The following is a 17886-nucleotide window of genomic DNA, read 5'->3' as shown; positions in this document are numbered from 1 at the left end:
AACATAAATACAATAAAGTAAGTGCAATGTATATGATGATGATGATGCACGAGTTTGTTGCACAACCTTTGAGATCGTCGCACAATATCCGTATATACCTACAGAGCTAAAGATTCCTGATGTAGGACCCATGGGGCGTTCGTCAACCCATATACAATCCACATATATCATATCTCCTTTTAGATATATCCCTCGGAAAGGATTTTATAAGGTGTTACAATATCTCTTAAAAAGGTGTTGTCAGTATTTCTCAGATGTTGCCACGGTGGTACCAATGTTTCATGAATGAATATGATATGAAGATGTAATGCTCATAACCAACCACAATGAGTATTTTCACAAACAATCACATGATATATTTTCACAACCAAGCACAATGATACTTTTCCACAACCACACAAGCCAATATCCACTCATTATTTTTGTATCATCCATGAATTTTCGCGTCTCATTTGCCAACAAAGTATAAATATAATCACAATACACCAATGGTACCACATTAAGCATTTTAACAACACAATACAATTATTCATATGTATTCAAGGCTATCAATATCACATAGGACCATACACGGTCACACATATCACATAATATCTCAGTTTCAAAAATTACATCACATATAAGCCCCCACACGGGCACAACACATAAATAGTCATTTTTCATGATTAGTTCTCACCCTTAGATTGCATTTTGTACCATCATTTACTACCCAGCTTAGTCTGAAAGAGTTAAGTCATAACCTACCTCGAAAGCCGAAACCGGTCCGCAACACTTGAACTCGCGATCTTACTTTTCACGAACAATCTCTAACTCCATTAAAAATATCAAATATGAAATCTACACGTCAAGACAAAACCATTGACACCCATATTGACTACTTTTGGTTTGGGTTCAAAATGGACCCCCAAAACGGATTTCCGGAAAAGAAAGGTAAAATTAAAACTTTACTTCAAAAACATTTTTCCCATATTTTTAGGAACCTACATCTGAAAACCCAAGATAAACCGAGTCAAAAATCGAAGTAAAATATTTTTTAGCTTTACCGGGTAAAATCTTGAAGGGGAGCCTTGGAGTAACTGGTAAAGTTGCTGCCATGTGAACAAGAGGTCACGGGTTCAAGCCTTGGAAACAGCCTCTGGCAAAAATACAAGGTAAGACTGCGTACGATACACCCTTGTGGTGGGGTCCTTCCCTGGACACCGCGCATAGCGGCAGCTTTAGTGCACCGGGCTGCCCTTTTTTTTTTTACCAGGTAAAATCTTTGAAATCCGGGTTAAAATCAAGAATCGGAGTTGTTTTAACGGTTAAATTGATGAAAAATTAGTAATTATAAGCTAATAACATTATTCAAGTGAAAAGAAGTGAAATTGGGGCTTAAAATCAAGCCCTAAGATTTTTGGGGGTTTGAGAAATTAATCAAGAAATTACTAACAAAAGGGATGAACTCTTACCTTAAATCCATAATAAAACCAGGAAATAAATGTTAATCTGTTTCTCAAGCTCCCACAAACTTTACTTTTAAGCTCCCACACTATTTTAGAGTTTAACTCTCAAGAGCCAAGATGAAAATGAACAAAAAGGACCAAAAAGAGGTGGAAAAAGCTATTTATATTGCAGTTTTTCTGCAATATAACTATTTTTTTTCTTAAGTCGAAACGAGTTTCGACGGGGTGCCCAGGATTTGTTCGGATTCCGATATACACAAACGAACTATGCAACCATACTATATTCAACGTTTCAGACGTGATGGAGATATTAGATTTTCAAAATAATATTATTTTCAAAATGTTGATCCCCGTAATCCGAAATCACAATTTTCCAAACCGAAGGTCGAAATGAGATTTAAACATCCTAATATCATACCAAATATTCTAACACCCTAAAATCGACATTCTGAATTGTTGGAGAATTCGGATTTTCAATCCGAGGTCGTTTCAATCAAATGTGGATCCCACATCCAAATTTCCAATTTTTTAACTTTCCGACCAATAAGTTGAAATGAGCTTGGGTGCATTGGGACCCAAACCAAAGGTCTACCTAGGCTACAATCAATATTTCGGAGCTGCTGGCGTATTCCATTCGGTCATCCATAGCATGGATTAAAAGATATCTACATAAGTCTGAAATAAGGCTCTCGAAGCCATCAAAAACCACAATTTTGCATAAATGATACAAAAATGCATAAAAAATCATGTCAATCACTCCCACACCCCAGAAATATCATATTGCAACTACGGAGAGGGATAAAATAGTTAAATCACACAAAATAATAAATTTCACATATTTCATCAAATTTTTAAGTCGTTACAATATATATGTAGAATATATGTGTATATATGTTTGTTATGTTTATTACTTAGCGTAAAGTTTCATAATAATATATTAAAAGTATTTAATCAATCTAAAATTCAATTTAAATGAAAAAAATTAAAAGTAAGGAGTGAATGAATGTTGTATTTTATTGATTGCAAAATATCCAAAACTTATAATTTATATGAATGAAAAATCTACAAATTTTGTACATTTTTTTCAATTTGTTCATATTAATATTAATGAGAATTGCCATAGGATAGTCAAAGTTAATGGGGGCAAAACCATGCATTGAATTTGATTGTGCTGACTTCTCCCTTGAAGTCAGAATTTCTTCAAGATTCTGTTCGTCTTTCGGCTCCACCTTCATTCCTTGATTTCTTTATGCCACTCTAATCCAATCTCTAAGATAAACTAGAACATTGATAGTATTGCTTTTCAATGAGTGTCAGTTGTCTCCAAGTTGTTGTCGTCCCTGACTAAAAACGCTCTCTGATGCAACGGTTGACATTGGAACATTCAATATATCTCTAGCTAATCTTGAAAGCACAGGATATTGTCTTTCATTATTCTTCCACCAATCCAACACGTTAATCCTTGCTTTACGACCTCTATCGGCTGTCGAAGATAATACTTAAGCTCTTCCCGAGAAGTTGTTGTGTATGTTGAAGTCTCAACCCTATTTCAAACATTTGAATCATAAAAGTAATTAAGAAAACTACTGTGTGCTGGCCTTTTAGAAGATGATGGTTCCTCGGGAGCGACAGTTGGCATGATATTTATCGGTACATCTACATTAAGTAAATCGGCATAATGGTTATATAATGCTTCTATGTAAATGTTCGCATCACTCATAGCCGCAAACAAATCTGGTTTTTCTTCGGTCTCTATCTCTAAAGAAGTATAAATAATAGAACTAAAGCCACACATATTATTATATTTCATAAATGGATTTAGTATAGTACCAACCAAGTAAATTGGGAGAAGCGGATAAAAATATTTTTTAAATTTAGCAAACATAGCACTAACAACTTCTTTGTAACCTTCTCTATTCTTATATTCTTTAAGCAAACAAAAAATATCATCTAAAAAACCTAAAATATTGCAAATAGCAGGATAATAAGCACCAAAAAATTTAACCGTTGCTATATACATTTTTTTCAAAAACTTAATAAGATCATCAATTGCAGCCCAATAAGAATCATGTAGCATACACTCACGAAAAGAACCAGAATATTAATTAAAAGTCATTATAATAGGAACTTTATAAGTAAGACAAGTTTTTAAATAAGTGTAAGTAAAGTTTTTAAATAAGTGTAAGTAACATTCCGTCTAATATCACATTCTTCAGGCATTAATATCAATCTAAGTCTATTTTGTTCACATTTAACTTTAAATTCTCTCACTCTTTTTCTTCGATTATTTCTTTGAATAAAGCCAACAGCAAGCCGAATCTTTTCTATATAAAGCTCAAAAATTTCAAGACCAACTTTTACAATCAAGCTATATATATGACAAACACACTTAACATGAAATATTAATTTCAGATAACAGCGGAGAAAGATCAACTTTTAGTTTGTCAGTAGCAGCCTTATTATTAGATGCATTATCAAAAGCAATACATAATTTTTTTTTTCAATACCATAATATTCTACAATTTTAGTAATAGATTTAGAAATAAATTTTCCAGTATGTCTATAATCTTCATCATACAAAAAAGTTAGAATATGTTTTTGCATAACAAAATTATTATCTATCCAGTGATAAGTAATGGTTAAATAATCATTTTTATTAACAACACGATCAAGATCGAAGTTAGAGCAATTCTACATTGAATATTTTTTAATAATGTAGATAAATAATAAACATATTGTGCATGAATTTTAAAAATATCGGTCCGACAAGTACTTCTAGGAATACCACTAAACATAAGATTATAAATTGCTTGAATATAATGAATAAAAGCATCCGAAGAAGCAAAAGTGAAAGACAAACAACCCACAACTATCATTTTAGCTATTTCTTCTCGGTCCTTCATTTTATTATAATTCTTAATTAATTGACCGATTGTTGGGTTCAATCTGGTTTGTACTAGCCCACCAATAGTCTCGCCACCTTGTGCAATATGTAACTCTCTAGCGTGATTTTCTCTTATATGTTTCATCAACGGCCCCGTATTCCTTGATTGCCTCCTCTTTTATGCTTATATACAACTTCACAAATATTGTATTGCACCTTAGTTTTTTCTTCTATTTTGGTAAAAAAATTTCATGCAATACTAGTTCTTCTACGAGCTCTTGGAGCACGAGGAGGACGGAGAGAAAGATTAACCGATTCAGATCTAACTTTAGCATTTTCTACTATGGGTGTCTCACCGATATTTTCATCATCTTCATCTAAATTAACCACGTCTACTTCATTCTCTTCTTCTATACCATAATTTTCCTGAACTTCTACATAATTCATATCGTGAGCACCTACACCTATTTCTTCCTCAAACGGTTGACTAACCGGTTCCGGAGACACACAGGTATATCTATTACTTGAATTACCTCTACTGGAGCCGCCACCAATTCTGTTTTTACTACTACTACCACTTTGGGGATAAATTTTTTTGACACATTTATCGAGGTTCCTTATTTTATTCAAATTACAAAATAAACTAAAAAAATATTCAAGATACACAATAATAATAAAAATAAATATTCAACAATTAATATACTAATTAAAAATTAAAGGTAAGAGATGGAACGACAATATAAATTATGAAAGTATCCGAAAGTTGCGACTTTAGAAAACTTTCACTTGTATTTGTAATCACAAAATTAAAAAATAAAATTGAGCACTTTAGGAGATAATTAGAATATTTGAGAGAGATTGAGAGAATAAGATTTTTGTGGAAAATGATTTGAATTTTTATGATATTTATAGAAAATTTTTGATTTTTTTTTAATTAAATTGGAAATTTGGCCAAATGGTCGTTGGGTCCCAAACGACATTATAGCCGTTGGGCCAAGGGTCCATTTGATCGTTGGAGGCCCATTCAACAACAGTCAAAATAATTAAATTTTTTTTAATGAACTGGGCCGGGCCAGGCAATCGATAGGCTTGGTTCGAGTTTGGATCGGGCCGGGCTTACCAGGCCTTTCAACGTAGACGGTCCAGTCTGAGATCGGCAGCCCTGTAGGATCAAACTGGGCCAGGCCCGTTAGATGGGCTGAGCTTATCGGGTCGAAACGGGCCAATTCGGCCCGTTTGACAAATTTTAGTAATATATTTATAAGATATGACAAGTTTTTTAGAAGATGATAGAAATTGGGCTATCGGGTCGAAACGGGCCAATCCGGCCCGTTTGACAGATTTTAGTAATATATTTATAAGATATGACAAGTTTTTTAGAAGATGATAGAAATTGGGGCGGAGTGATCATTTCTTTATTAAATAAGACGAATCTTATCTAAATAATCGTAATTAATAAATGTCCAAATACAATTGAATCGTGCAACTTTAGGCTATGGACTTTTTATAGGAAATTTGACACAATAGCCACCTATGACAACCACTGGATAGGTGACACAAATAGCCATTTATCCAAAAATGACTCAATTTGCAACAAACAATCGTAGGCTTCTTTTATTGTAAATTCAATAAATTGCTTTGGTTTGACCTGAGAAGATAAAACGGACTTCGCTACTACAAGTGCAAAAAGTGGATTGGATTGAATTTGGGCCAATTAAAATAGGTAACTTAATACTAAAAATTACACAAATACACAATTTATGTTTTTAATATTACAAAAAATCTCAACTCCCTAAATATATTACAAAAATCCCACACATACACAGAATGCTATGTATATGTCGGCTATGTTATGTATATTAATAGGGAGAGAGAGTAAAGTAATTAAAAAAGTGAGAAAGAATATAATTACTTTTAAAAGGTTGGTATTTATGTTATTTATACAAATTAATATGCAAAAGGATACCCCATATTTATAAGGCTAAAGAAATTCCACCTAAATGATTATTTGAAAATTTGCGTGGATAGCCACCCAACCATTTTAATATCATTCACCGGTCATTTCTAGAAACTGTTGTAGAATGTGTATAGAATATGTATCATTATTGTATAAAATATGTATATATATAAGAAATTGTATAAAAAATGTATAAATATTATGTAGAATATGTATCTAATTAAAAGTATAGAAAATGCATTATTACTGTATAAAAATGTATCTATCATTATTGCATCGATATAAGATGTGTATACATATTGTATAAAAAGCGAATATAAAAAATCTACTAACACATATATTGTATAAGATGTGTGTGTGCATATATATATATATATATATACATAGCACATCATACTAGAAGACAATAATTTATTTTAAAACAAAAAGCGGCAAAAAAAAAAGTCATAACAAATAAGGGACATTTATTGTTTGGTCAAAGTACTGTAGTTGGTAAACATTTATTCAAGTTCCAAATGGTTTATATAACGAGGTGAAAACTAAAAGCACTTTACAAACCAACTGCGGATAGCATGTTTTTATGTTTTGCCTTGGAAAAATTAGAGTTAAAATCAAATTTTGCCAGGCCAACATTAATCTTTTAAAAATATTTGTCGCTCAGACGTGGAAAATCGACCAAAGGCCAGTGAAGAAGTTCAAAGGTCAAAAAATGGGAAATCGGGTTGATAATCTGTTCAAACTTTGGCTTGAAATGGGCTATAATGTGAGTTATAATCAAGTGTCTTAATTTTGTTGATAATCTGTTCAAATTTTGGATTGAAATGGGCTATAATATGAGTTATAATCAAGTCTCTAATTTTATCAAGTTCTAATATAGGAAAAAATAGAAATATATATTTTTAGATTGTATATTGCAAGTTAATAACAATTTTTAAAACAAAAAGACAAATGAAGAAAAAAAATATTTTTTTAATTACATGAAAAAAGATCCCTTAAAAAAAGGAGTTTTGTTAATAGTAGATCCCATATCTCTCTCCTCTTAAGTTCTTCTTTTTTTCTCTCCATAATTTATTATACAATTTCACAATTCTCTCTCACAAATACTCTCTCTCTTTTCACTTCATTTTATTCAATGCTTTTTTCACATATATTTTCTCAAAATCAATCAAAACTCTTCATAGATAACCACAGATTTCATCTTTTTTATTATAATATTCTTTCTTGCTTCTTTCATTATTGAAGAATCAAATGTACCACTATTTTTTTTTTTTTTTATAAATCTTGATTTTTTAATTTTTTTATCGATATGAAAGATAATAGTGTTCATTCAATCTTAATTTAATACGAAAATAGATGAGATAAAATCTTGATTCAAATATATAAGTACTTAGTGTATGAAATGGATATATAAACTGGTATCATCTCAATTGAATATCAGAATCCATAGATACTAGTTTATAAGTCTATCCCATACACATTTCATACAAATATGACATGTAAAAAGTTACTTTATAAATCAATTTCATTCAATTATATTCGAAACTAACTCACTTTGATTTTGAATATACCATTAATCTCAACTTATTTCTTTCTATTGTTCTTGATAGGAGAAGGGGTGAAACACCCAAAATCAAACTAAGGTCAAAAAGCATAATGTGAACTTAGGAATGAAAGACATAATTCATACTGAATTTGAATCAAATCTCCAAAAATCAAGTAAAATAATCGAAAAAGAACAGTAAAAGATGATACCTTTGAAAACGCAAACCCCAAAATTCTTTGAAAATTTAAAAAATGAAAGATAATTAAGGTAGGCATTAGTAATGAGGAAAAATCTTGGCAAAAATGCTGAAACATGTAATAGTTAAAGTGAGAGATATTTGATTATGAAGATGAATGTAACGCTCCAATTTTCTAGAATCAGAACGCCACACAATGGTTATAATCCCGAAGGACCACAAGCTAACCCTCTTCTGATATCTGTACCTGATCACTGCATAATATAACAAAATACATGCGAAAAACTGACGAAAACTTGCCATAAGGTTCAAAATATCTAAAATACACAAATCTGTAAACTGAATACTTATACATTTGTCCGAAAAGCCTCTAACTGTTTGAATTGTGGAGTTAATGGGACATGCCCCAACTCACTCCGTCTACTCAAATAAACTGAATATATTAATGTAATAAAATAATGACCATCCTCAAAATATGAGGACTCACTGCTGGGTACTGAACTGCTACTGCGGATTTGAAACTCGTGTCTCTGAACCTATAGTGTAAAATAAAAAGATACATCATAGCACAAATGCGTCAGTACATTGGAATGTACTGAGTATGCAAATGAGGTAAGGCTAAATGAAAGGTCTTATGCATGAACAATTACTTAACTGAATGATATGCAAGAGCTGGATTAGCATACATAAAGAATCCGTAACCACTGAACATACTGCGCATACTGACACTGAGCATACTAGGACTAAATATGACAACTAGTACTGAATATACTGTCAATCTGAAATTTTTGAACATACTGAGATTCTGAGTATCTGAAGCTACTGAGACTGATATCTGTACTTATACATGCTGAGAAAATAGATGACTGAGTCTACTGATAATTGGTATCTGAGTCCAATTACTCTGGAATACTGAATAACTGAGTTAACTAATAACTATAACTGAGTTCTGAGCTTGCTGATATCGACAGGCTGAATTTGAGATCAAACCTATCTAGCAGGATGATCTCTAAGTCTTATATAATGTTAAGAAATGATTAAATTTGAATTTGAGATCATACCTATCTAACGGGTGATCTCTGAATCTTCTGATAATGATTAAGATTAACTGAGCTTGAGATCAGGCCTATCTAACGGGTGATCTCTGAAACTGATAATAAGAATACTCAACTGAATCTGAGACTGAGATCAAGCCTATCTAACGGATGATCTCTGTAAGTGCTGATACTGAATAACTTTATATGAGACCAGGCCTATCTAGCGGGTGGTCCACGAATCAATAGAACTATCTGGATTCCTTTCTGAACTTATAAAATCGTATTAGACGGTCCTGAATTTGGAGACTTTCTGAGATTTTGATTGAGGCTGAATCTGAAGATGAAACTGTAACTGTGGGAGTTCTCACATAACTGACATGCCCTGAGTTTGGTGGGGTCCAACCTGTAACCCCAGCTGAAAGGGTGTCAATACCGTGCCACGGGTACAGATCTCTCTGGTCAAGCCTCTCTAATGGGTGACCCTCAAGAGGAAGTCAAGCCTAAGGCTATGGGGACTCCTGCAGGTATTCAAGCCTTTATCTAACGGGTGACTCCTTATCCTGCGCTGGCTACACTGTTCTGGAGTACAGATATTGCTGCTAACGACTCTGCCTCTCTAATAGGGAATCCATCATCTTACACTCCCTTGGTGCTAGTTCCTACTCCCAATTGAAAGAATCTGATCTGATTCTTAACTGAACTTAGACTGAACTGAATCTTATTACGGATTGTCTTACTTGACTGATCTGACTGAGTTTTCTTGGTTCCGATATCTGATGGAATACTTTTGAATTCTACTTTCTATCTGAATACAACTGAGTTCTGTAACTTACAGGGCTTTATTAGAATCTGAACTGAATATTGAGTACTATTAAGATTTGAAGATTTACTGAGTTTTCTTACTGTTTAGTCATTGACTGAGTTCTATTGATCATAGCACGACTGAGATTATCTTTAGACTAACTCAGACTCGACTCTTTGAATTCATGACCAACATCCATATCATAGTAATGGATTCACCATATACTCAATAAAACATCACTTTAAGCACTTGAAAATACTAATATGTATTTGCATCAGGAATACATTCCAATACTTCATAACTTATCCCACATAATCTTGCAATGAACATATAACATGCATTCAAGTGTACACAATTGAGGATTTCATGCCAACATACCACAAATCATTCACTAAAGCATTCCAACATACATTTGGCATGCGTTATTCAACACTTAAATGGGGATTTCTTATTTACATACTACAATGACTTTAATTCCTTCACACAAGCATTTTATCAAACATATAGGGAGCATGCTTTAGTTGTTAGCAATTTACTACTTCTAAATATCATGACTCCATCAACTAATTCATCACACAAGAATTTCAACATGATATGATCATAGTTCAACACACATGGAAAACATGATTATTTCAACACCAATCAACATATAACAACATCACACTTCACTCATCTTGGCCTTACAACAATTCAATACACCAATTAACATGATTACATAATTCAATATGCTTCTTGAAAAGGCTTTATCATAAACACACTAAAATCAACACATACTATGGTCAAAACTTGAGTTTTTATCATCAAAACATGAACTTAATCTCAACAACATCAAGAACTTCAATTTCAAACCACATAAATCATAAAAACTCATAAAAATATAATCTTTGAATTTAAGAAAAAGGGTTCTTGAGCTTCTTGAGTGAAAGGAACCCAAGAATCAACATTTGCATACCTCAAGTTTAAGAATCTGGATGAACTCTTGATTCCGGAACTGTATTCGTAAGATTGATAGGTGCTCCTTGTAGCACTCGCAATGGGGATTCCAAATCTTAAATTATCTTTGAATTCCTGCAGTTGAATTTTGAGGGATCTTGATTTTTGTTTTGGGATTGAGGGGTATTGTTCTTGAGTATTTGGAGGATAACAGCCATATTTTTGATGAAAGTATGTTGAATTCTGTGTTTGTGGCTTATATAGGGGTGAGAAAAAGACCATTTTGCCCCATAAATGGAGTGTTTAAGTCACTTGGACCACAATGGATGCGACATACACCTTATCGCACATATTAGTGTGTACGTCACACATCTTATCGCACACATTAGGGTGTGCGTCGCACACCTTATGGCATACTTTAGGTTGTACATTGCACACCTTATGTTAGGCGATGTACTCCACTTTGAAAGACCATAACTTCTTGTTCGTGTGTCGTATTTCGGATAAATTGATATCGTTGGAAAACTAATTCAATTATATATATTTTGGTGGGTCATGAGCTCCAAAATTCTTTGTATAATGGGAAATATGGTTGTTTGAAGTTTACTATGGAAATACCCTTCTCAAGAATTCAATCGGTAAGGGATGTTTTGATTTGTCTAATAGCTAGGACATATTTTAGGCCTTAATATACATCAAAATTGATCATAAAACTACTAAATCACTTGAATTTATTTCTCATGAGTGTGAAGCATAGTTCTACAATCGATTGGGAATCTCAAGGTATTACAATATCTCTTCCTTGGGAACATTCGTCCTCGAATGTCTCTTACTAAGCTAAGAGTACTAATCAACTAAACTTACTTAAGGAATGAGAGCATCTGAAACAGGTTTATATGACTGGAACTACTGATACACTGAGTTCTTACACTGAACATGCATATCTGATGTATAGAATACACAGCTGAAGACATTGATAAGCTGAATTCTCATAACGGACATGCATATCTGATGCATGGATGCTTGACTGAGTTAGTCTCATGAACGCCTGACTGACTACACTGATAAGATAAACTTTCTCTACCGAACATACATATCTAATGCATGGAGGTTTGACTGAACTTACTCTTGAAAGCATGACTGACTATGCAATGATAACTGATGCAAAATTTGTAATGAGAATTTGAGCATTAAGCTAAATGATTTTAAGGAATGAAAGCATCGGGGAGTTATGGGGTATCTCCCCCTTGGGACACTATCTCCCTCTTAGAATACTTACTTTGCTAAAATACTGTGGCTATGCACAAGGAATCTACAAATGGGATCATAGGCATGATGCATGAATTGAGCGATACTTGCAATTACTAGAATACTCTATCTTGGAGAAATTTAATGTCTGAGATTTCTGATAGCATGATTTGAAGAAAAATGAGGAAACAAACTATGCGAATCTGATTGTGTGACTGATAAACTAAATGCTTACTCTATTAACTAACACATGCTGAAAACTCATACTTAACTGAAGTATAAAACTTTATATTGAGATAAGAATGGGTCGGGAACTATCTCCCATTACTGCTTTCTACACACACTAGCGCTACTACTAGATTCTGAGGGCATGATTTAGTCACTTTCTCTATCACCCCCCTTCACTTCAAGCCATTACCATAAATCTGTGAACACTTTACTATTTTCTAAACTGAACTGTAATCAATCTACTCCAGAGTCTGGGATACAACATTGTACAATTATACGCATGAAGGATAAACTCATCCTGAAAAGACTGCACCCAGAAGTATAAACTCACTGCTAATGCTATCTCTTGGAATACAACTCTTAACTTTCTTCAATTTCTGCAATCGTTATCATATACTTAAAATCTGTGTGACACATGCTTACCTTACTAAATACATCATCTTCTTCTGTTTCTTTATAGGCTACTAATACCACAGGCACATCTTAATACTCAGTTTAGAGTCCACAAACTTAAATTCTTCAAAGATTCAAGCTTAGTTTCTAAGGCATAATATGAATATCCACAAATATTTAACAACCATGCTACTCTCATCCTAGCCTTCAAATGTCACATCTCTTAAACTTATATTTCCTCCACACCATGAGAATTACCGCTATATCTCCATCAACAACAATAAAATATCTGGGTTACTATACTTGGACTCTTGCATGCATTGTTCAAGCCTACTATAATCTCCGAAATGTATCTAGCCACTTACACATCAATATGACTTCAAACATATCTTCATGGATAAAGCCTCGTGTAAAATAATTATGCAACAATCTTTTCTTAACATGAAATATTTACTCTCTCCTATCTAGGTAACTACTCAATATTAAAGAAGGTTCACTGAAGGGTTAAGAGAAACCTTGGGATCTAACTGAACATAAACATAAAGATGAGAGACCCATATGTACTCGTAATTATATCAGGAGAGCTTTTGCTGATCTTATTAGGACTGAAATGCAAAAAGCCTACATGGGCGTTGCCCACTAGATTAGATTAAGAACTAACTGGAACTTATACCTTCTTGCACAACATGAATACTGAAAGAGGAGAAACTTTTCCTAAAATATCTTATAGCCTTCTGTACATAAATGTGGCGCGCAACACACCACTGCACAAGACTCTACTAGATGTGGCTTTTCAGACTTCCTAGGACTCTATTGAACCTTAGGCTCTGATACCAAATTTATAACGCCCTAATTTTCTGGAATCAGAATGCCACACAGTGCTTATAAGATCGAAGGACCACAAGCTAACCCTCTTCTGATATCTGCACCTGATCACTGCATAATATAATAAAATACATTCGAAAAACTAGCGAAAACATACCATAAGGTTCAAAATATCTAAAATACACAAATCTGTAAACTGAATACTTATACATCTATCCGAAAAGCATCTAACTGTTTGAACTGTGGAGTTGATGGGACATAGCCCAACTCACTCCGTCTACTCAAATAAACTAAATATATTAATGTAATAAAATAATAACCATCCTCAAAATATGGGGACTCACTGCTGGGTACTGAACTGCTACTGCTGATCTGAAAATCGTATCTCTGAACCTATGGCGTAAAATAAAAAGATACACCATAGCGCAAATGCATAAGTATGTTAGAATGTATAGAGTGTGCAAATGAGGTAAGGCTAAATGCAGGGGCTTATGCATGAATAATTACTTAACTGAATGATATGCAAGAGCTGGATTAGCATACATAGAGAATCCATAACCACTGAACATACTGCGCATACTGACACTGAGCATACTAGGACTAAATCTGATAACTAGTACTGAATATACTGTCAATCTAAAATTTCTGAACATACTGAGATTCTGAGTATCTGAAGCTACTGAGACTGATATCTGTACTTATAAATACTGAGAAACTAGATGACTGAGTCTACTGATACTTGGTATCTAAGTTCAGTAACTCTGGACTACTGAATAAATGAGTCAACTAATAACTACAACTGAGTTCTGAGCTTGCTGATATCGATTTACTGAATTTGAGATCAAACCTATCTAGCGGGATGATCTCTAAGTCTTATATAATGATAAGAAATAATTAAATTTGAATTTGAGATCATACCTATCTAACGGGTGATCTCTGAATCTTCTGATAATGATTAAGATTAACTGAGCTTGAGATCAGGCCTATCTAACGGGTGATCTCTAGAACTGATAATAAGAATACTCAACTGAATCTGAGACTGAGATCAAGCCTATCTAACAGGAAATCTCTGTAAGTACTGATACTGAATAACTTTATGTGAGATCAGGCCTATCTAGCGGGTGGTCCACAAATCAATAAAACTATCTGGATTCCTTTCTAAACTTATATAATCGTATCTTACGATCCTGAATCTGGAGACTTTCTGAGATCTTGACTGAGACTAAATCTGAAGTTGAAACTATAACTGTGGAAGTTCTCACTTAACTGACATGCCCCGGGTTTGGTGGTGTCCAACCTGTAACCCCAGCTGGAAGGGTGTCAATACCGTGCCACGGATAAAGATCTCTCTGGTCAAGCCTCTCTAACGGGTGACCTTCAAGAGGAAGTCAAGCCTAAGGTTTTAGGGACTCCTGCAGGTAGTCAAGCCTTTATCTAATGGGTGAATCCTCATCCTGCACTGGCTACGCAGTTCTAGAGTACAGGTATTGCTGCTAATGACTCCGCCTCTCTAATGGGGAATCCGTCATCCTGCACTCCCTCGGTGCTAGTTCCTACTCCCAACTGAAAGACACTAATCCGATTCTTAACTGAACTTAGAATGAGCTGAATCTTATTATTGATTATCTTACTTGACTGATCTAACTGACTTTGCTTGGTTTCAATATCTGATGGAATACTTTTGAATTCTACTTTCTGTTTGAATACAGCTGAGTTATATAACTTACAGGGCTTTATTAGAATCTGAACTGAATACTGAGTACTATTGAGATCTGAACTGAGTACTGAGTTTGATTAAACTGAATACTGAGATTCACTGAGTTTTCTTATTATTCAGTCATTCTCTAAGTTCTATTGTTCATGGCAGGACTGAGATTATCTTTAGACTGACTCGGCTCTAGGCACACAACTATATTTTTTGGATACAAGTACCCCCAGGACTCGATGGAAGGAAACTAACAGGACTCGACTCTTTGAATTCATGACCAACATCCACATCATAGTAATAGATTCACCATATACTCAATAAAACATCACTTTAAGCACTTGGAAATACTAATATGTATTTGCATCAGGAATACATGCCAATACTTCATAACTTATCCCACACAATCTTGCAATAAACATATAACATGCATTCAAGTGTACACAATTGAGGATTTCATGCCAACATACCACAAATCATTCACTAAAGCATTCCAACATACACTTGGCATGCGTTATTCAACACATAAATGAGGATTTCTTATTTACATACTACAATGGCTTTAATTCCTTCACACAAGCATTTTATCAATCATGTAGGGAGCATGCTTTAGTTATTAGCAATTGTTACTTCTAAATATCATGACTCCATCAATCAATTCATCACACAAGGATTTCAACATGATATGATCATAGTTCAACACACACGAAAAACATGATTATTTCAACGCCAATCAACATATAACAACATCACACTTCACTCATCTTGGCCTTACAATAATTCATTACACCAATTAACATGATTACATAATTCAACATGCTTCTTGAAAAGGCTTTATCATAAACATACTAAGATCAACACATACTATGGTCAAAACATGATTCTTTATCATCAAAACATGAACTTAATCTCAACAACATCAAGAACTTCAATTTCAAACCACATAAATAATAAAAACTCATAAAAAATATAATCTTTGAATTTAAGAAAAAAGGTTTTTGAGCTTCTTGGGTGGAAGGAACCCGAGAATCAACACTTGCCTACTCAAGTTTAAGAATCCGGATGAACTCTTGATTTCGGAACTCTATTTGTAAGATTGATAGGTGCTCCTTGTAGCTCTCGCAATGAGGATTCCAAATCTTAAATTATCTTTGAATTCCTACGGTTGAATTTTGAGGGATCTTAATTTTTGTTTTGGGATTGAGGGGTATTGTTCTTGAGTATTTGGAGGATAAGAGCCATATTTTGAGTGAAAGTATGCTGAATTCCGTGTTTGTGGCTTATATAGGGGGTGGAAAAAGGACCATTTTGCCCCAAAAACGGAGTGTTTAAGTCACTTGGACCACAATGTATGCGGCGCACACCTTATCACACACATTAGGGTGTGCATCGCACACCTTATCGCACACATTAGGGTGTGCGTCGTACACCTTATGGCATACTTTAAGTTGTGCGTCGTACACCTTATGTTAGGCGACGTGCTCCATTTTGCAACGCCATAACTTCTTGCTCGCGTAACGGATTTGGACGAAATTGGTATCGTTGGAAAACTAATTCAATTGTCTATCTTTTGGGTTGTCATGAGCTTCAAAATTCTTTGTTTAATGGGAGATATGGTCGTTTGAAGTTTACTATGGAAATACCCTTCTCAAGAATTCAATCGGTAAGGGATGTTTTGATTCGTCTAATAGCTAGGACATATTTGAGGCCTTAATATACATCAAACTTGATCATAAAACTACTAAATCACTTGAATTTATTTCTCATAAGCGTGAAGCATGGTTCTACTATCGGTTGGGAATCTCGGGGTATTACAATGAATAAAAAAATATATATATAATTAAGAAGAAAAGTGTGATATTGGTAAAAAAAATAATATTGTTCCAATAAAGTTGTTTCAGAAAAAGTTCAGACTTCTTTTAAAAAGGTAAGAATGATAGTAAATAAAGATATAATATTAACCATATTTTACTCCTTTCATAATTATCAACACATTTAGGAGATATTGAATATTAAACCCTAAAAACAAGGTGTTAATTATTTTTTAAAAAATAATTTGCAGATTTTTTTTACAAAATAAATAAATAATTTTTGTAAAATGTTGCTACAGCTTGCAATTAAAATCTTAATAAAATAATTATCTAAAAGTGATGCTATAACTTGTAATAAACAATCTAATAAATGGATATATCACATAATTTTCACTTTTAGTATCTTAAATAAATACGGACAATTTCAAAGACCTCCCTTTGGCCTAATAACACTCACTTCCCTTGCGATATGCAATATTACGCTTATCTGTTTTTTTTTTAAACAATTGTTTTAATTTATTTATTGTTAATTTTATTAAAAAAAATCACATGACTAATTTACCCTTCTAAAAGTTTTATTTACTGTGATTGATTAACTTACTGTGTCTTCTTTAACTATTTTTTTTTACAACAGAATCCTAATTGCTTTTTCCATAATCTATCATCATTAGAGGTTATTATGCTTTACTCAATCCTTTCCTACAATTTCCAGTAACAAAATTTTTGCCAAATCCCATCAGTTCGCCACTTCCAAACAATGTTTTGTCCCATAAGTTACTTAATTTCTCTTTGTTATTTTAATTTATCATTTATTTTCTTAAAAAATTCTTTATAAAATAAAGTAATTAAAAGCATACAATATTAGAAAACGGAAGTGCT

General features: G+C 33.3%; 1 protein-coding gene across 1 annotated transcript in view; it reads left to right on the top strand.

Moving 5' to 3' along the window:
- Window positions 1-17886, top strand: part of LOC107843037 (probable L-gulonolactone oxidase 6) — an 82174-nt gene that overhangs the window by 7689 nt on the left and 56599 nt on the right. The gene's annotated exons all lie outside the window — the stretch shown is intronic.

Source organism: Capsicum annuum, unplaced genomic scaffold (genome assembly GCF_002878395.1).
Source record: "Capsicum annuum cultivar UCD-10X-F1 unplaced genomic scaffold, UCD10Xv1.1 ctg3069, whole genome shotgun sequence".
NCBI classification, from domain to species: domain Eukaryota; kingdom Viridiplantae; phylum Streptophyta; class Magnoliopsida; order Solanales; family Solanaceae; genus Capsicum; species Capsicum annuum.
The sequence above is the reverse complement of the archived record's forward strand: the minus strand, read 5'-3'. Positions and strand labels throughout refer to the sequence as shown.